Genomic DNA, 19,280 nt, shown 5'->3' with positions numbered 1-19,280 from the left:
GTAGCAGGGTTTCTATCATATTTACAAAAGTAGATGTTATCATAATGAAAAGTGTCACCAAAAGCAACTGTTGCCTTTGCTGAGAATGAGAACTGCTGTGTTATTTGCTAGACCACAGCATGCATTTGAACTTGTTTTCTACAATGGTCTTCAGTTGACATATTCAATTCATTTTCAATGGTAAAAACTGCTTCCTCTTTGTACAATTTTAAAACCAGTTTTACTCTTTTCCATTGCTTTGGTGGTAACTCATGTGCCATATATGCATTTCGAAATGCACCACTTGCAAAAGCTGAGGTTGAAACTTGTAATGATGAATTACTCCAACTGACTCCAGCTGTGTTGAGATGACTTTAACTTCATTTTTAATAAGCTTGCCAGCTTTCAGCAAAGTACTAATTGAAATTGACTTGGGCACACAGCATGATGCGGTTTTAATAAAACTGTAGAAGAAGCTTTGTGGACTTGTGTACTTGATTCCAAAAATCTGATGTGGAAAAACGTTTTGCTTTACTTGGTCAAGCATTCTGCATGAAGCTCCCCGATCTGTTGCCAACACATCGCATGTGCCTTGCGGAGCTTGGTAATATTTTTCACAGGCTAATTTTATGTTGGAAAGATTTATCTCCTCAAAACATGCACTGATGATGACAACAGAGATTGTCGAAACGTCTGAACGATGCATTCTATATACACCACTACCTTGGCAGTAATGTTTGTGTTTAAACTACTTTTCAAGTCCGTGTATAGTGTTCCTATGTGTTTATTTAGCTTTGCACTTTAAAATTTCATTTAAAGTTTAAATGGTTATTAAAAAACAACCGCAAATGCTTTCTATAGAAAGCCCTCTATAGAGGGAGTCCAGAGACAGGGCCAGCAAGATGGACACTGACTAAAAGCACTAAGACATTCGGACAAAACATTGCAAATGAGTCAGATAGAACAATTTTTTATATTCATTGTAATCGACTTTTCAAATGCCAAAAATGCATTGAATTGTAATTGGCCGGCATTCCCACTGCTACAAGATGTCATAGAATATGGGAGGTGTAGTGTAACCACTACCTTCTATTAAAGTAACACAGCAATACTAGGTTTTCAGTGGGGGTTTCAACTTCTAGTACAACTTGATAATGTTAATATGGTGGCTTCCATTAAGTAGAAATTTTTGGTCATCTGCCTAAAAGGAATACTAATTGATTTCACTCCTTTTGGTCATTTTTTTGCTTTTTCTATCCCTTAGTTTGGTCATATATCTTTGTAATGTTCTATCAAGTGATATAAAATATTAATATCTTGTATATATGCAATCATGGTGGTGTGCCATCAGTGGTTACCCCTGAAGATCTTATATTTTGTGAAGTTTTGAAACAATGTTTCAACTAGAAAAAAGTGTCATTCTCAGACAGCTTGGTCTTCATGGGTACTTATGTTCACAATTTCAGTCGTATTTCATTACGCATATGTCACTCTTTTAATATATATTTGCAGGTTAGATGTGACACATGCTTTTGGGGGAACTATACAAACTGCAAGGGGGGCTCAACTGCAATTTTGTCACAATATATTATGTCTTTGTCATGACTGCATTCAAGACAAGTGCTACATTTTGTGTGTTTACTTTTATTTTCTTAAATCAAGTGCAGATTATTTTATTCATAGAACACTTTTACATTTAGATAAACAACTAAAAATTAGCTGCCCAAGCACTGCTTTTTGTCACAAGCATTCTCTACTTGAAATATTTCAATGATACAACTTTGTGTGTTAAAGTGTTATGTCAAGGGGAAAACAGGTTAGTTTAAAAAAATAAAAATAACTGGTTTCAATATCACAGAGAGCAACAAGTGGCTAAAAAATCAATATCAAGCTATTAAAACATGTTTACCTCCTGCGATCGGCGTTCCCTGGTCTTCAGGCTTTAAAACAAATATATTGTTTATTATATTAACAATCTGCAATACAAAGATAAACATCAAGTTCTCATATTTATTGTGACAAGAAAAATTATGTACATTAATATTTTAAACCATCAGCTGGCTCCAATTTCCAGTTTTATTGTAAACCTGTTCAAATGGTTTTGTGGAAAATACCATTACAAACAGTTAAATCTGATTATTTACACAAACAAGATAGCAGCACAACTTGTAAATCTCTTTAACTTTCAACTCAACTGTCTTAACCTTTCAACGAAAGGTTTTTTAAAATATTTCGCAGACAACCTTTGCGCAAGTGTGGCACAATTAACGGATTTTAAACATTACGGGCCTTTATTTTCTCTTTGCCTCTTAGCCTTTAAGCCAGGGGTTCCCAACCTTTTTTGCTACTCGTACCCCTTTGTCAGGTCAGAGCATTCTTCGTACCCCCAAAAAAATCTGATGGAATTTTTCAGATATATATTGCTAAATTAATTAGCTTTTATAGCTCTATTAAACGGTAAACACAAAAAATGCAAAAATCACAAACAATAAATTAACCGTTTGTAGCAAATTTACAGCGCGACCACATTGAATGCCTCCTTTATCTGTGCATTTTCTTCCTAACTGTGTGCTTTGTTGTTTATTGCTGGCAGCAAGTAAAAAAGCATTGTTATGAGACAATGAGACTTCATACTAAATAACAACAATTATTTGTAGTTAATTGTTTTTTAAAAGCAAAGACCGTAATGGCATAATATCATTTACAATTCCAAAATAAAACTGTACTGTGAAATCTATTTTAAAAGCTGCTCTGTGGCTCAAGCATCTTCGTACCCCTTGATATTAAATTTCGTACCCCCAAGGGGTACGAGTACCCCCAGTTGGGAACCCCTGCTTTAAGCTGTCTAAACTCCACATTCAAACCCGCGCCAAACTGGCAACAATCCTCTTGTGACGTAACAACCACAGGCTGTGGTTACCGTTGTTAATGCCCTACTGACTGTAAAAAAGTGCTTACCATAATTGTCATAGCGCATATGATGTCTGTGGATTTTGATAGCGATGGGCCATCGCCACTGATCTAGAAAAAAACCTGGATAGCGCAACCAGGCGTTGCGATTAGGGGATTTTTGAAGCATGTGCGTAGGTTTTGCCGCCATATTGGAAGGATCACCTGGTACAATGGGCAAAGCAGGTACACATTGTTGTGCATTCGGTTGCAACAAAAGAAAAGCTAAAACGGTAGAAGTAAACGTAACGGCGAAGGCAGTGATGATGGAGAGAGCTGTACAAAGCGCAAATATCCCCGTACATGTCACAAGCAGGACATATTTTTCACATTTTGTTTGAGTTATAGTGATGATGGCAACTGAGGCAAAGCTGATTTTAGTTGTATTGAATTGGAGGATTAGTGTTTGCTGTGATATAAATACAGATTTTTTACCATTATAATTGTACAAAACAAGCAGACCTTCTTCACAGTCATATATTGTAGTGTAGTAGTACCTATTTATCCAAGTGATGTATACATTTTGTCAAATCCTGTGGTGTAGTGGTTGATCACACTTGCTTTACGGCAAGGGACCCTGGTTCGATTCCAGGTGGGATTAATAAAGATACAATCACTTGGTTATGTGGTCTATTAATTGTCATTCAAGTGGTAAGTTAATCTCAATATTAAACTCACAACAACTCCAGTTTCTTCATTACTATTTTACCCACATTTGCTCCTAGCTTGGCATCTTAGTCAGACCGTCTAAACGTCTGGATAAATAACATTGGCAGGCAAACTTGAGATCCAAGCAAACACTCTCTGGTTTGCTCGGACCATTTTATGGAAAAAAATATGAAATATACTGGCAAAATTATCACTCTGAGAGAGGATGCTGTTTCCACAAGATTTAAGAATTTACCAATACATCCACAGCAGGTGATAATTAAATTGTATTAATTGAAATAATGAATTGGAACATTATATACATGAAAGAATGAGAATATATTAAACAACAACTGAAATTGAAACATATATATCAAATGGCACCAACAAAAGATGAAGGTTAATCCTGTCGCACAGTCTTAAGTCCCAGTGTTGTTGATTCAAATGATTAGGCTACATAACTCAGGTTAAAAGAATTTACTGGTAGATAAGCTACCATACAGTTTCTTAGATTGTCTGATCATGTGTTTAAACTTTAAAGTAATGAATTTCCTGAATCTATTTGCCCATGGCTTTAAATGGCTTCAATAAGTTTTTGACTTTACTGAAGGTTCAAACAATCTACTGGAAGTATATTTCATGATTTAGTACACGAAAATGACTCACCCTTAAAGTATTTGTTAATGTACAAATTCAGTAAAGCCCATTTAGAGCTTTTTATATTTCATTCTGTTGGGGGCTGCTATTTAAAGCAGTATGCAAGCGCCTTCTATGAAGAAGCACCATCACAGAAAAAATGGCAATTGCCAAAATCAAGATTATACATGCAGGATCAGAAATAAGTAAATTTCACATTTTGCATTAATTAGAACATATGATTTAGAAGACTGGGTTTCACTTCAAAATAATCACGATTATGCAGATGTTCCAGCAATACAAACATTGTCTGTCAATAAAACAAGACCAATTTCATACATTGGAGGATATAAGAAAGAAGGTCAAAAACGAGCACTTTGTTTCAGTTGCATTGAAGCACTTAGTTCACCTTCTTTGCCAGTTCACCATAACTTTCTGTCTTGGCTGGATAGAGGGGATGTCTTTAAGTCATCATATTCTAGGGTAGCTACCCAATGCCAGGACACAGAAAAAAGATTTCAATGCATGCTTATCGCTACAGAAAATTACCAAAAGCCAATGAAATTCCTGAAACAATAGCATTGTCAGCATAGGCGCCGAGTTTTACAAAAATGCAAGGTGGCGAACGAAAAATATGACGTCACATCAAGTGACGTCACAAATGCGTGCAGCCACAAGAGCTCAAACACCCAATATACTTCCAACAGAATGCAACATTCGCAAAAAAAAGGAACTGATGATGGCATGAGCATTTGCCGAAACGTTTGAACAATAAAGCATGTCGCTTTTTTCGTCTATTTGGGCCGTTATTTTCACCATTAAAGGAAAATAAATTTTTGAAATAATATTTGATTTGGAACACGTTGCTGTAGCCTAACGTTTATCATCCATAAAATGTTTCGTCAAGGTGCTGTTGCTTTATAATTTTATATGACCTAAGATAACCATTTATTACAAAACATTCGCATTGTACACAATAATTACCAAACATTTACTTGCAAACAATGGTGTGTTTGACGTCATAAAGGAGGTACTGACGAAACCAGGTTGTAGTTTTGAGAAATGTTTTGTTGCTTTTTCGGCAGCAAGCTTGTTTTTAAAGCAAAATATACCCAGTTTTTGATCAGACTTTTCCATGCTTTGTGCAAAACCGCTACAAACTAACCTAAATATCCACGGTGGCCGCCACCGTGCTCTAGAAACCCAAGGTGGCGGCGCCACCCCGCCACCGCCTACTCGGCGCCTAGGATTGTCAGTGTTGATGGATGTTCCTCATTCCAAAGTGTCGACCATTCATGGACAATCATAAGTTCAAATTATTCAAAATGATATCCAAATGCTACACAAAGCCCGACTTCGCCATCTTCAGCAAAAAACACTGGAATAGCATAGCAAAATAAACATCAGAAAATAGCATAGCAAAATAGTATTTTTTAATCCTCAGTTAAGATTTAAAACAAGCAATAAAAGTTTTTTTGAGGGTTCATTGCATGTAGCATCTTTGTCAAATTGTCTCTTTTTAGATAAAATAAGTACTAACAATTGCATAAATATATATCTTAGCTGCTGAATACCTGCGTAGGTGAAATAGATAAAATTTAAAACCGACGACATCAGCAATTTTTCTTCACAGAACCGCGTAATATACGTATATTAAGGAAAATATATTAATAGGACCAGAAATCAACACAAAAATACTGAAACACACTACAAAAACTTTGCACTATCGCTGAATTTAGTCATAATAACGTTCTTGACGCAGCCACCGCCTGACGCAGGTGATCCTTCCAATATGGCCGCCGTACGCTCCATGTAGGCTTTACTTTTCCGCTTGGATGCGCTATCCAGGCTTTTTTCTAGATCAGTGGCCATCGCCCATTGAAAAAGCATCGGAATGATAGCGATGGGCTCCTTTTCCTTTTTCCCTTTTTCTTTTCCTTTCAAAAAAAGTGATTGATAACAATGGGCCACCATACTGCAGCTTTCAACATCGGTTAGTGTTTAAAATATATACAAGTTTATAGAAATTAAGAAATAAATGTGCTTTGTAGGTGGAGCAACCATCCATTCTTCTTTAAACATCATCAAGCCTAAAAAGACATACACACCACTGAAAAATTGACTACACTACGATCAAAACTACAGCATTTTAAAATCCTTGTCATAGATGATGTAGAAATGGTTCATTATCACTACATGCCTAAAATACGTTTTGTACTAATAGTTACATGCTTTGAAAGGTCTTAATGGTGGACCAAAACTTCATGATGCAATAACCTAGCGCCTCAATCAAATTCCCAAGACCTGCCAACCCAGATTCCACTTTTGGAAATATTTCAATCCTGACGGTTGGAGATTTCTACCAGATCCCACCAGTATGTGGCACTTCACTGCTTAAGTATAAGCCTGACACTCTTGGCCATGATCTTTGGTCTCAGTTTCACATGTCCGAGCTTACAAAGATAAAGCGACAGAAAGAAGATGCGTATTTTGCTAGACTTCTCAACAGATTTAGAATAAGAAAAAAGTTTGATCCTATTTCAATTGAAGAACAAACCACCTTGCAAATGCGACTGACTGACTGGCATCCGGACTATCCTAGAGATGCTCTCCTGCATTTACAAGGAACGAATGCTAAAGTAGATGACCACAATAAAAAATGCTTGCAACATTAAAGTCAACAGTTACGTGATAAACACATTCAGTAAAAAAGATCATCCATCTCTGCCAGATGAAATTTCTGTTGCTGTTGGAGCTAGAGTTTTGGTCATTTCCAATGTAGATGTTTCTGATGGATTAGTGAATGGAGTAATAGGAATAGTTGAACAAATCATTGATGGTCAGAAGCGTTTTGACCTTCCTGACCACATTGCAGTCATTTTTGATAATCACGAAGTAGGAGCAAAAAAGCGAAAATCACAATGTCCTGCCAATTTCTCAAAAGCTGCAGTGTTATTGGAACCTGAAGCCAGTCATCAAATAAAGCGAGTACGCCATCAATATCCATTTAAATTAGCATGGCCATGCACAGTTCACAAGATACAAGGAGAAACTGTTAACAAAATTGTTGTAAATATGGGTAAAATTTTCACACAGGGAATGGGGTATGTTGCTCTTAGTCGCGTAACCACCTCAAAGTATTTATGTAAATGAAAATACATGCACTGCACTGGAAAACATGGCTAAAGGAAGCACTTTTCCTCATTCAAAAACATAGCAATATTTCCAAACTGCAATGCAGTTTGTCCACCGGAGACACGGTGCAGGCATGACGAAGATCTTTAGCCTTTTCCTACCCAACCACACACTTCACCCATGCAGTAGACCCAACTCAAGAGGCGGAGGTGTAGCTGCTTACATCCAAAATGACATCACATCTGAGAAGGTTTTTCGAAGTACAATCATCATTTGAAATACTTTGTCTTCTGCTTCTGTTGTCTCAATTCTTCTCCTCTGTGTTGTGTATTGTCCACCAAACAGCCTTAGCCTCAACCGACATTGCCAAATATTTAGTATTGCTTTGGTTTTATCAAAAGGCAAGCAAAGTTTAAGTCGTAAAGGTGTTTTGGTGATCCGTTGATAGGAAATGTGATTCCAAGATAACGAAACGAAGTCTCTGGCCATGTTAGGCCTTTATCTAGGTAAGGTTTAATCAGCGATGATCGTTTGGACCCAATGTAGAACGCTAATGATTTTTTGATGTTTATTTTACAGCCCGACATAAGGCCAAACTCATTAAGAATCGCGAAAGCTCGATCAAAATTGGTTGGTTCCCCTTTAAAAAAAACAGCGAATCGTCTGCCAGGAGTGAGACTTTAAAGTCATTGCCCAATAAATAAATTCCTACTTCGTCATCTTTTCGCATCGCAGCAGCCAAGCATACAATGGCAAGTACAAATAGAGTTGGTGATAAAGTGTCTCCCTGCCTAAACCCCCTTTTGATTCTAATTTGCTATGACAAAAAAATTATTGTAACGGCATTGTACCCAATGCAGAACATTATTTCCGAAACCAAATAATTTTAATGCGGTGTAAATGAACCTCCACTCGCTTGTATCAAACACTTTATACACATCAAAAGACAGTAAAGCCCCTGGATATTGTTGATCATCAGCAAAGTCGATTACTTAGAACAGTAAACTAGGGTTGCCATACGTCAGGATTTTCCCTGACATGTTAGGGAATTTGGTGTTTAAATCTGCGTCAGGGAGAAATGTTAAAATGTACTTGAAAGTCAGGAATTTAAGTAAAAAAATATATATTTTATGAAATTAATGCAACAACGGAGAAACGTAGAGGTAAGCTGGCGGCGCGCAGGTTAAGGCACAAGCACAAGGTTACTGTTTCGTTTTGTGGTATGTGTGCGCGCGTAACAATCCCTGTTTGTTACTAGATGTCTAACAATATGCGTTAAATACACAAATAAAAATCCGCATCTCAAGAAAACACAGCTTTCGATGCTACGTGGGAACGTGGGAAGTTTTATTTGCTTAACTGTGTACCTAGTATTCAAGGAACTAACTAACAACAAAAAGTCGAATGTCGTGAGACATAAAAAAGTTTTTTAGTGGCATTATTTTAAAATTAAAAAGGTCTTTGTGGCTCCCAGTGTTGTTTTTTTCTGTATGAAACTGGTTCGAATGGATTTAAAGTGGTAAAAGTTGGCGACCCCTGATATATGTGCTTATTGTTTCAAGGATAGTAAGGGGAGTGAGCTGAGCGTAATAGCCTAATAGGTAACTAAACAGAAGGATCAGAGTATCGTATCTAACGTTTTCTCGTGTCGCCGTCTGTATAACTTTCGAATATGCCAAATTTTTTCCGTAATAAAAGCGTTTGGATCGCAAAAAGGTAAACCCAGTGGTTCTCAATCTCCCAACCTATGGGTCGCGACCCAAAGTTGGGTCGCCTGAACATTCTGTTGGGTCGCTTGTTTCAGTGACAATAAGAACATCTACTTTTTGATTACGCCTTGTAGCGTTATTTTTACATATATCCTTAGGCTTTAAATTGTTGCCCAACAATAATTTTATCACAACTTGTCGTGATAATGGCTAAAACTGTTTGTGACGTCATAAACTGATGTGTTAGCTCACAGTTGAGCGTTGTCTGGCTAATAATTCTTCGATTCAGCTCCAAGTCCTGGCTAAATGGAAATGTTTGGTCGAAAAAACAACACTATTTGTTCGTTATAAGGTTATTGATTTGCTAAACTTGCGTAGTAATTTTTAAAAAGCTTTCCGAATTTACAGACAAAAATACAACTAAAGTAGCATGTCCATGGGTCGCGAGAAATCACTGAACAAAATTTTGGTAAGTATTTGGGTCGTGTCACAAAAAGGTTGGGAATGCGGGGGCAAAGGTGTGCGCGCGTACTGTGTTATTGTTTACTCGAAAGCTCGTAAGTTCTTCTGCTTCTCGTGGTTCGTATCGGTCGTCTGCAGTAGCGAGTAAGTTCATTATTACGATTCTTAACGCTTGCTGCATAGAGCCGACATGATCCACAAAAGATCAATTTAGTTCTTGTCTTTTATTCTGGTTACGCAACACACATCAAGTCTCATTTATCTCAAGGAAAGGATACGATGGAAAAGAGAAAGATCAACGATAAACATTGGCTTTTAAACTGATACTCGTTTTTCGTGCGATCATTCCAGAACAGTACCTTCTTTTACTCACATCAGTTATTAGTTTATTTTAAGTTAAACACTTGCAAAGATATGCAGCACTGCAATGGATTGCACAACTATTTCGAAACACCCGGTTTACACAACAGCCTGTCTTATGGCCAGGCTGTTGGAACATATGAGGAAGACGGGAACATGTAACAACGACACTGAATATGTGCTTCAACAGTTACTGAACCTGAGAACACATGAAATAGTAAAGTTACACCGCTCGATACCATATGTCGCAAAAGCAGCATATAATTTCCATGGAACAAAAAGTCATGGTTGCAAAGTTAAAATTTTCCATTACTTAATGCTTAGCCAAACCAAAGGGCCAAAATGATGGTTTAAAAGCACGTGACCGCTACAAATACCACTGCTTTAGGGGTCCGTGAGGCAATTTGCGTGGATCGCGATAAGGTGGAAGTAATTCTATGTTCTTATCTGGCGTCAGTTTGTGCAACTGAATAAGTTTATTTTAAAGTAATAGTGAGAATCGACTGTATCCATTGCTAAACAATAGGCTTTATTGCATGACAACTAACAAAAATGCAATTGTTCGAGCACAACCTTAATGTTTTTGTCTTTTCTGTGATGTCACAAACTGTCAGATTTGGATCGTTGTTATGCGCAATTTTGCAAAACTATCTAAAATTATGCAATCAGCTTTCGTTTTTCTGAAATACACATTCAGGCTTAAGGACCGCGAGCCCTCGCAATAATGGCAAAGAGACCGTTTAGAAAAAATAATGAAAAGTTTGAAAACGACTGGGTTAACGCAATTGAGATAAAATTTGTCAGGGATTGTGTATCATAAAATATGGCTACCCTACAGTAAACGAATATTATCCCCGATGAACCTCCCTCTAATAAACACGTTCTGATCTCTATTGACGAGTTAATCGAGGTTGGATTTTATGCGGTTGTTTATGACTTTAGACACAATTTTGTAGTTAGCATTTAACAGTGTTATAGGTCTATAATTGGTGATGAACTGTTTGTCTTCATTGGGTTTTGGTATGAGGGTCACCACTCCTTGGCACTGCGTTGGACTGAAGTGACCTATTTGCGCGGAATAAGTCCATGCGTCCTTAAACAAGTCCTTTAGGTCAGAGGTGTCAAACTCGTAGGGTTCGGGGGGCACATTGCAGTTTGGAAATTATGCTGAGGGCCGCATGTGAATTTTAATCTAGTTTTATACACTTAAACAATGTGTTCGCTACTACGGTCGCATTGCAGATCCTTATTTCACCAACAGCTGCCAATTACCTGTTGGTTTTTGTTTCAAAATTACAGAGGTAGAGAAACAGGTTTATGTATATACCATCTATTGACGCCCCTCAGATTAAGCTGCACAGTGTGAAGATCAGTTTTAACTGTTTATTCCGTCTTAATCTATATTGTGCTGTTTTTTTGCATTGTTGGCACACAATTGTCTTAGAAAAAGTCTGACGCATATGGCTGCTATAGACTGGTAATATTCTTTTCAGTAACACAATACTGTGGAGCAGATAAGCAAGATACAGATCATCTTGTCCTAAAATGCCCCACAACGAAATTACAAGGTGGATATCAGACAGTACATGAATGCGATACTGCATTCAGCGACTGGTTTCAAAATATATCCGATCACATCTAAGTTTTGGAGACGTGGAAATCATACGACAATATATAGCAGGGGTGGCCAAACTGCGGCTCGAGAATGGGAGGAGGAGTTTGCATTCATTAAGAATGGAGGTAAACCTGTGTGTCTTATCTGTCCAGCTTCGCTTAATCATTACAAAACTAGTAACTTGAAACTTCATTACGAAGCTAAACACAAAAACGTTCCCATCATATCAACCTAATTTCAAACACCTTGGAGCCAAGGCGGAGACACACAGCATCACCACACAACAATCATTATTTGATAGCGTAGACCAGGGCTTCCCAAACTTTTTTGATTGCGACCCCTTTTAAATCTCTTTAAATTTTTCGCGACCCTTCACGGATAACATGACAAACAGTGCAAAAAATACGTTTGTTGTATTTATTAAAACGCCTAATTCGAGCGAAAACTAGAAACAACTTACCGGTACTCGGAGACTACTACTTTATACGTTCAAACACCGATAACTTTTATGTGCTTTAGCCTTAGTTTCTGACACATTGTTTTGCAAATAGCCACTTGTCACATATTCTTTGTGTGGTTTAAACGTTTGCTGTCCGTCGAGAACATACGCACGTTCGTAAAGGACGATTTGCCGAATCGGCAATTTCAACAACGATTTTGGTTTTAGGTAATTTGTTAGGGCGGAAAAAAAGTAAAAGCAGTTCATGTTTCAAATCATGTTTCGTTGGGTCGTTGCAGTGCTTTGCAAACTGATATTAAACGCTGCTTGGAAATCGTAAATTTATTGATTATTATTTATTAGAGAAAGTTATTGCGCCAAACAACACTTAAACGTTAGTCTACAACTCTATCTTGCTGCATTAAAATGCCTGTGTATTTCAAAACAATTGCAATTGTTGCGTTCCAACCGACGTCTGTTCGATCAATGGCGTCACAACAACCGCGTTTTCGCTTGGCTGAAAACGTTATAAAACCGACGTAACTTGAACAAAGTTGCGATTTTGACGTTATACGAAGGTAAAGGCCGGGAGTGTGCGGCACCCCCACACCCCCGTACTCTGCGCCAGTGTAGTGAGTACTTTTTGCAAAAATTGGTACAGCTCTCTGCGACCCCTCAAGTTTGTTAACCTTCCGGGGTCGCGCCCCCCAGTTTGGGAAGCCCTGGCGTAGACTTTATTTGGCGTGAATAAATTCGTTTTTGATTTTTTGTCTTCCGGCTCTTTTTAAACTACGTTTTGTGATATGCGGCTCGAGCATGAAGCAGGTAACACAATATCTGTTTAGAGCAGTTTGAAAATCAAAACCTTTGGCAAAGGAGTTTTAATTACATCACGTCCTCCGCCAGTACATATATTTTATTGAACATGTTCGCACAATCCCGTCTCTGCGGCCGCACGTAGCCATACTACAGTTGTTGTACGTAGGGCGCATCGAAAGGGGTTCGTGGGCCGCATGCGGAACTCGACAGGGTATGGCGTTTTATTTCGGGGCATAGATTTATGCGATGGTATAACTCGTTTTCGGAAATCGGCAACTCACTATTTTCAAACTGAGATTGATTTAACGTTGGCAAATTAAGTTTTGAAAGGCGTGATGTCACCTCTAATGGCGTGAAATGGGAATCAGCCTGTTTGTAAAGATGTTCAAAAAAATTTACCAACTCTTCCAGGATCATACTTTGGTCTGAGCAAAGGTTTCGTCTATTTTCAACTGATCGATCGACTTTTTTAACGCATGGCGTTTTTCCAGGTGTAAAAAATACTTAGAATTTCTTTCGCCCTTTTCTGTCCACTTCGCTCGACTTCTTACCATCGCACTCTTTGTTTGGGCCTCTATTAGAATGTCCAATTCAATTTTTGATTTGGTTAGTTTTTCTGTTAATTCAGGACTACCTTGGGTTATTTACTGTTCAACCTTGGGTTATTTCCTGTTGTTTCATGGTTTCTCCACGAATTACGGCTTTCAAAGCATCCCACCGAATATTCGGATTTGTGTCACATTGATCGTTGTTTATCTTTTAATTCTGAATTGTTTTTTGGATGTTGGAAATAAACCTCTTATCCGACAGTAAATTTGTGTTTAATTTCCAATATCCTTTACCTCTAAGAGTTTGCGAGAATCATAGAGAGAATGATACGATGGTCTGACTTAACCCCCTGTATAATATCGGCAGACGTTACTTTGTTTTTTAGGTATTCCGAAAACAGGAAGAAATCGATGCGGGTAGCTACCAAAATTGTACTCGCGAAAATCTGTTGGTGGTCGGATGCATCTTACGAAAAACGTCGCATAAATTAAAAGTTTCCATATGTGAGAGGATACTCCTTCGTGAACTACGATTGGGATTAGGGGGCCCGTGACTGTTGTCTAAATTATCCTGCAGCGTCACATTAAAATCACAGCCTATGATAAGATTTGAGTTATCTTCCTCGCCTAGTTTTATCATTGTTTGGCGTGTATAGATTGCAAAGTTTCAATTCGAGGTTGTTATATTCGAGGTCGATGAAAACGTACCTCCCTTCGGGGTCTATCTCTACGACATTAGATGAATTCAAATTATTTTTGTGAGCAGGATTGCCACACCTTTGCTGCGGGTAGAGCTATGTGCCCAAACTATTTCGTTTCCCCATTCTAATTCCCACAAATTTTTCTTATTAATTGAACAGTGCGTTTCCTAGGGAAAAACGATATGAAATGCCTTCCTTTTAAGAACGTGAAATATAGTTTTTCGTTTTTTTATGATTTCCTATATACCCTTTTGTGATTCCTAATACCTTTGGCATCGAATACATTCGAACATGTTTCCGTCCATTATATATTATGGTTGCATTTTATTACAGCATGGCATCAGTCTCATCGATGCTTTACTTTTTGTTTCTGTTTGCAATTGTGGCAAAAGGAACAATGTTGATTCGTCACAGCATGCCTTGGCCACTGTATATTTTTTTTGCATTTGCAGCAGAAGAAATGCCTGCAGTCTGGGTCCACTAAACTTCCGGTGTTGTAGCTTGGGCACTTTACTGGGATTGTGTACTCGCACAGACTACGGGATTTACTTTCCGGAAATTCTGTTGGGTTATTACGAGGTCGTTTGCGCGTCACTGCCGGGGCAATAATTGCCGAGATCTCCTGTTCTTCTTGGTTGATTTTGTTCAAGTGATGCCTCTGGGACAGGGTCACTATCAGTTTCCTTATCTTGCGGTGCTGTTGGGTTTTGTTTTTGCCGGTTTTCTAACAAAGGGATTGTTTTTCTCTTGAAACAAGTAGACTGTTTGTGGCCTGTTTATCCACAATATTTACAGGTTATTGCTTGTCCATGATAGGTCACATAAATTTCATTGCCATGTATTCGAATGTAGCTGGGTCTGTTTTTTTTTCTAGATCAAATTTGTTCATTGTAAGTATCCTCATACCAGAAAAAATTCATTTATTGTCTTTTCTATTCACTATTTTATTCACTTTACCGTAGTGCTCTTCCATGTTTTACCAATTAAGGCATTTGGAAACGGTATCGGGACCCATCCAACGCCTACATTAATCTTATCGCTTTCATAAAGCCTCAAGTTTTGAACATATGATATCTCCAGTAATTTCTTGTGAAGGTCCAAAACGTTTTCTCTTGTCGTGCAGGTTACATCCACAAGGGTGCCCTTCATTTCGGCTATTCCTACGATTTTTCTTGAAGGAAAGTTTATTTCCTTCATAAGGTTCCATAATTCTTCTCTTTTGAGCTTTAAAATTCTACTCTTTCGTAGCTTTAAAACTCCAGCAGTTCGGTATTTTCAGTGCTGCGCATAACTTGGCTTCTTTCTCCATGAGCGCCAGACACGTCTCGAACGTTGTTTTTTTCCTTAGCGGTTGTCATAACGCCCTCTACGGATACAGTTTAAAATCGTAAATCACCGTTTGTGTTTCTTTTAAACTAAATACCCGCCACTGCATTGTAGTGTTTTACCTTTTTTAAACTGTTTTAGACAAGTTTTTAGCAATTACCAACAAATACCAAGAAAGAATAAAAATAAAATTCACGCAACATCGACTCTACACTTCCACCAACCACATACAAATAGTAACCTTGAACCCAAATTTTAACCATGTTTGTTCTTATTTTCCGTACATATGTCGACGCAACTGCAATTGCGGAGGTCTCGACGCAACGCACGCACGGAATCGCAGGATGTCAGATGTCCCCCTATCGCGCCTGCCCTGGCGGCGAGTTTCTGCGGCCCTCGCGAAACACGCTTCGAATGCAGGGTGGAAGGGTGCGGTATGTGCTCCGGTCTGCTTTCTAGCGTAAACCGTCACATCACCAAGGTGCGCGGTTTAGCGCTGGGTGGCATGTCTGTGACCTGCAATAAATGCGGTCACACTCTAAACAACCAAATAACCCTAAATAAAATCAGAGATCATTATCGGAGTTGCGCTGCCCCTTCCGCCCCTGTCCCGAACGTGTCTAGCGGCGATTTCCACTGTCCGTTGTGTTATAGGCGTTGGTAGTCCCTTGTTTCTGCCAGAACTTATTACAACACGCAGCATCCAGGTGGTCCGACAGTTCCACCTAAAGGATTTTTAGCGATGGAGTGTGGCAATATGCCCTCCTGCAGCACGGGAAGCCCATCCCCTAAAAGTACCTATTTTGTACTGCGGAGACTCTACCGTGTTTAATTGTCCGTTGTCAAAAATCATCTCATCACTTGCCACTCCCGAAGTATAATCTCCATAAAACACCATGTGGCAAGTGCAAGTGCGTCGTGGACGAATCCACGAAAAGTCTTCTTAGAGTCTCGGCGCACTATAAGACCTGTTCTAGCACAGCGAGCGAGCCGATTCCGAAGATATCCTCCCCGCAGCACTTCCTCGCTAGGCGCAGATGAAGAAAGCACCGTCTGCTCTCCCCGTATTCCGTCGATGGTATTCAACTTTTCGTCGGTCTTAACCCCTAATTCCGAGAGCGGCCTTCTCGCAGACCTCGCATCTTTGTCCTTAGATGACTCGGAGGTGTGCGATGGAGGTCCGCTCCTTCCCGTCCTTTCTCCAATACATAAAGTTAAATCTCCCATGCTGTACGGATTCCCCCTCCCCCTGTAGTTCTATCCCCTATAGCAGTGGTTCCCAAACTATGCGCCGCGGCACACTGGTGTGCCGCGAGATGTCATTAGGTGTGCCGCAAAAAATATTGAAATTAAAATCAATCAAGTAGAGGACCACTAGGCCAACATGCTCCACGTCCACGTTTTTGAGATGTTCAACTAGGCTATTTAACTATGAGGTTGACCTGTATAGCGGCTTTATGACCTCATAGTTAGTGCCTTTGTCAGCTAATTTGCTGTGCCATTTTAAACTGAAATAAAAAAATTCAAATATATTTTTATTCAAATGTTCGAAGTGCGCCAAATAATTTTTGTTTTTTTCTAAAATGCGCCTTAAAAGAAAAAAGTTTGGGAACCACTGCCCTATAGCAATCCACAATATGTCGGTGCTGACTGATTCGGGCCTGCGGTTCACCTTTTAACTTACGTCTCTACCCGTCGGGGATAATTCCCCGCCAACTGTCCCACCGTCCCCACTCCAAAGCTGGCTTAGAACACCAGTTTCCACCGGGATCAGAAGGAAGACGGCGGTTCCATTTGTTCTTCCACCTAACCTCCCCTCCGCTCTTCTGGCTTCATTCTTAGACCCATGCGTGAGTGCTAACGTGGGGGTTTCGCCATGCGTCGGCCGTCCATCAGGCCGCTGTGCAGAGGAGCCGCCGGCTGATCGGCGGAACGAGCGATCTCAGGTGGCGTCGGAGCTTTCTCCGCCCGTTGTGTCGTCGGAACAGGCGAAGCTGTTTGGCATTAGCCCGACTACGATCGGACGTAGAGAAGAAGTGTCGACAGCCGAACTGCGGAGGCAAACCTCTGTGAACCGATTACCGCATGTATAGCGCTGATTCCATCTTGCGCGAAACCCGGGAGAAGTCTCGAGAGGAGCCGATGCGGCCGGTTAGTTGCGGGATTGACCCTCCAATTGTGGAGGCTAAATTTCGTGATGACCTCAAGCCTCCAGTCCACGGGGACACGACCCTGCTTGATTGGATATGTCCCGGAGCTTGGTTGTCCGGCGTTCGGCGCTTGATGATGTATGTGGACGACCGGCCAATATCGCCCAGCGAGGTCGTTGCTGGCTCTGACGGCTTGTCGTATGGGTTTTGGAAAGCATTCGATCCAAAGGGTCTTAGACTCTCGAGGCTTTTCGAGACCTGTAGGACGAGCCGCCGGGTTCCAAGACAGTGGCGATCGTCGCGGGTCACTCTGATTTGCAAAAATCCGGAGGGGTTCTCGACGATTTGTCCAACTCTATTCGGCGGTATTGGCTCGTCGACTGCAGAGTTGGGCGGTGTGTTGCGTCGTCTCTGCTGAGCAAAAGGGCTTGTCGAGGGCACGTTCGTACATGTGTTCATGTTAGATGCTGTGCTGGCCGATGCGAAGCTACACCGCAAAGATCTCTTTGTAGCGTGACTGGACTTTAAAAATGCCTTCGGTAGTATTCGGCATGATTGTGTCCGCAGAGTCAGGCAAGCCATGGACCCGAGTACTTGAGGGAATGCATCTCGGATGTCTACGTCGGTAACACTTGTGCTGTTAGAACGCCCGTCGGTTAGACCGGCGAGATACCGATGGGAAGAGGTCCGCCAAGGCTGTGTCCTCTTTCCGGGATTGTGTCCAATCTCGTTTCGGAAGTATCAGTCGGTTGTGTAAAATCGCTTTACAGTTGCGGCTCAAGAGCGCAGTTGATATGCGAGCAGCTGAAAGTGTGTGAAAAAATTGCCGACTGGGCAGGTATCCACTTTAATCCCAAGAAGTGTCGAGTGATGTCCCAGGTGACGCGTAGCAGACGTCGGGTGCGTGACGCGGAACATTTCCTGCTTTCGAGCGGTGAGGTAAAGGTGATCGCGTTTGAGGAATTCTACAAATACCTGGGCATTCGACAAGGATACCTCCCGGACGTGAGGTTTAACAACACCCTTACTCTGACAGTCGAACGAATAGAACGGCCCTTTAAGAGCAACCTTGCTCGACACCAGAAGCTGTTCACCCTCAAGCGGTTTGATCTGCCACGTCTCAGCTTCATTCTCCGCTAAATTTCGATAAAGAAAAACGCTGGGCAAAACCTTTGCGGAAATTAAATCTATCGCTTTTGGACAACCCTGACTATACAACTTTAATAAATAACTTAATTGCCACGTTTGAGGAAGAAAAAGAATTCTACGCAAACATTTTCGACTGGTGGGACACGTTAAAAAGGAAAATTAGGAAAGCGTCAATTTCCTTCGCAATTAATTTAAAGAAAACTGAGAAACTAGAAGCGGAAAAAATACAAAACCAATTTGAAGCGTTGATGGACCAATTAAACGTAAACGACCCGGACACAAATCTTCAACTATTAGAACTCCAAAAACAAACTAAAACAAATAACGAAAAAATCATCAAAGGCGCCAAAATCCGTGCAACAAGAAAAAACAGCAGAAGGGCTTTAAAAATAAACGACCAAATTACGAACGACGAAGATAAAATTATACGAGAAGTACATCGTTTCTATGCGAACCTATGGCAAACTATAAATAATACAAACGTTTTAGCGCAAGACTTTTTCTTGTCAAAAATTGAACCCTACCCAACTCAACCTATAAAGTCCCCAATCATGCTAAAAGAAATTGAAATATCCAAAAAATTAATAAATAAAAACTCTTCACCTGACAATGACGGGCTTCCGTGGAATTCTATTTACCCTTTTGGAAAAATCTT

General features: G+C 39.9%; 1 long non-coding RNA gene across 1 annotated transcript; it reads right to left on the bottom strand.

The window, feature by feature from the left end:
• Positions 1-5,188: 5,188 nt before the first annotated feature.
• Positions 5,189-7,338, bottom strand: LOC145232932 (uncharacterized). Its single transcript, XR_013860969.1, has 2 exons — positions 6,441-7,338; positions 5,189-6,149 (listed from the first exon to the last, which is right to left on the bottom strand). It is a non-coding gene; the product is annotated as an uncharacterized LOC145232932 (long non-coding RNA).
• Positions 7,339-19,280: the final 11,942 nt, after the last annotated feature.

This window comes from Phallusia mammillata, chromosome 6 (assembly GCF_965637545.1).
Source record: "Phallusia mammillata chromosome 6, kaPhaMamm4.hap1.1, whole genome shotgun sequence".
NCBI lineage: Eukaryota > Metazoa > Chordata > Ascidiacea > Phlebobranchia > Ascidiidae > Phallusia > Phallusia mammillata.
The sequence above is the reverse complement of the archived record's forward strand: the minus strand, read 5'-3'. Positions and strand labels throughout refer to the sequence as shown.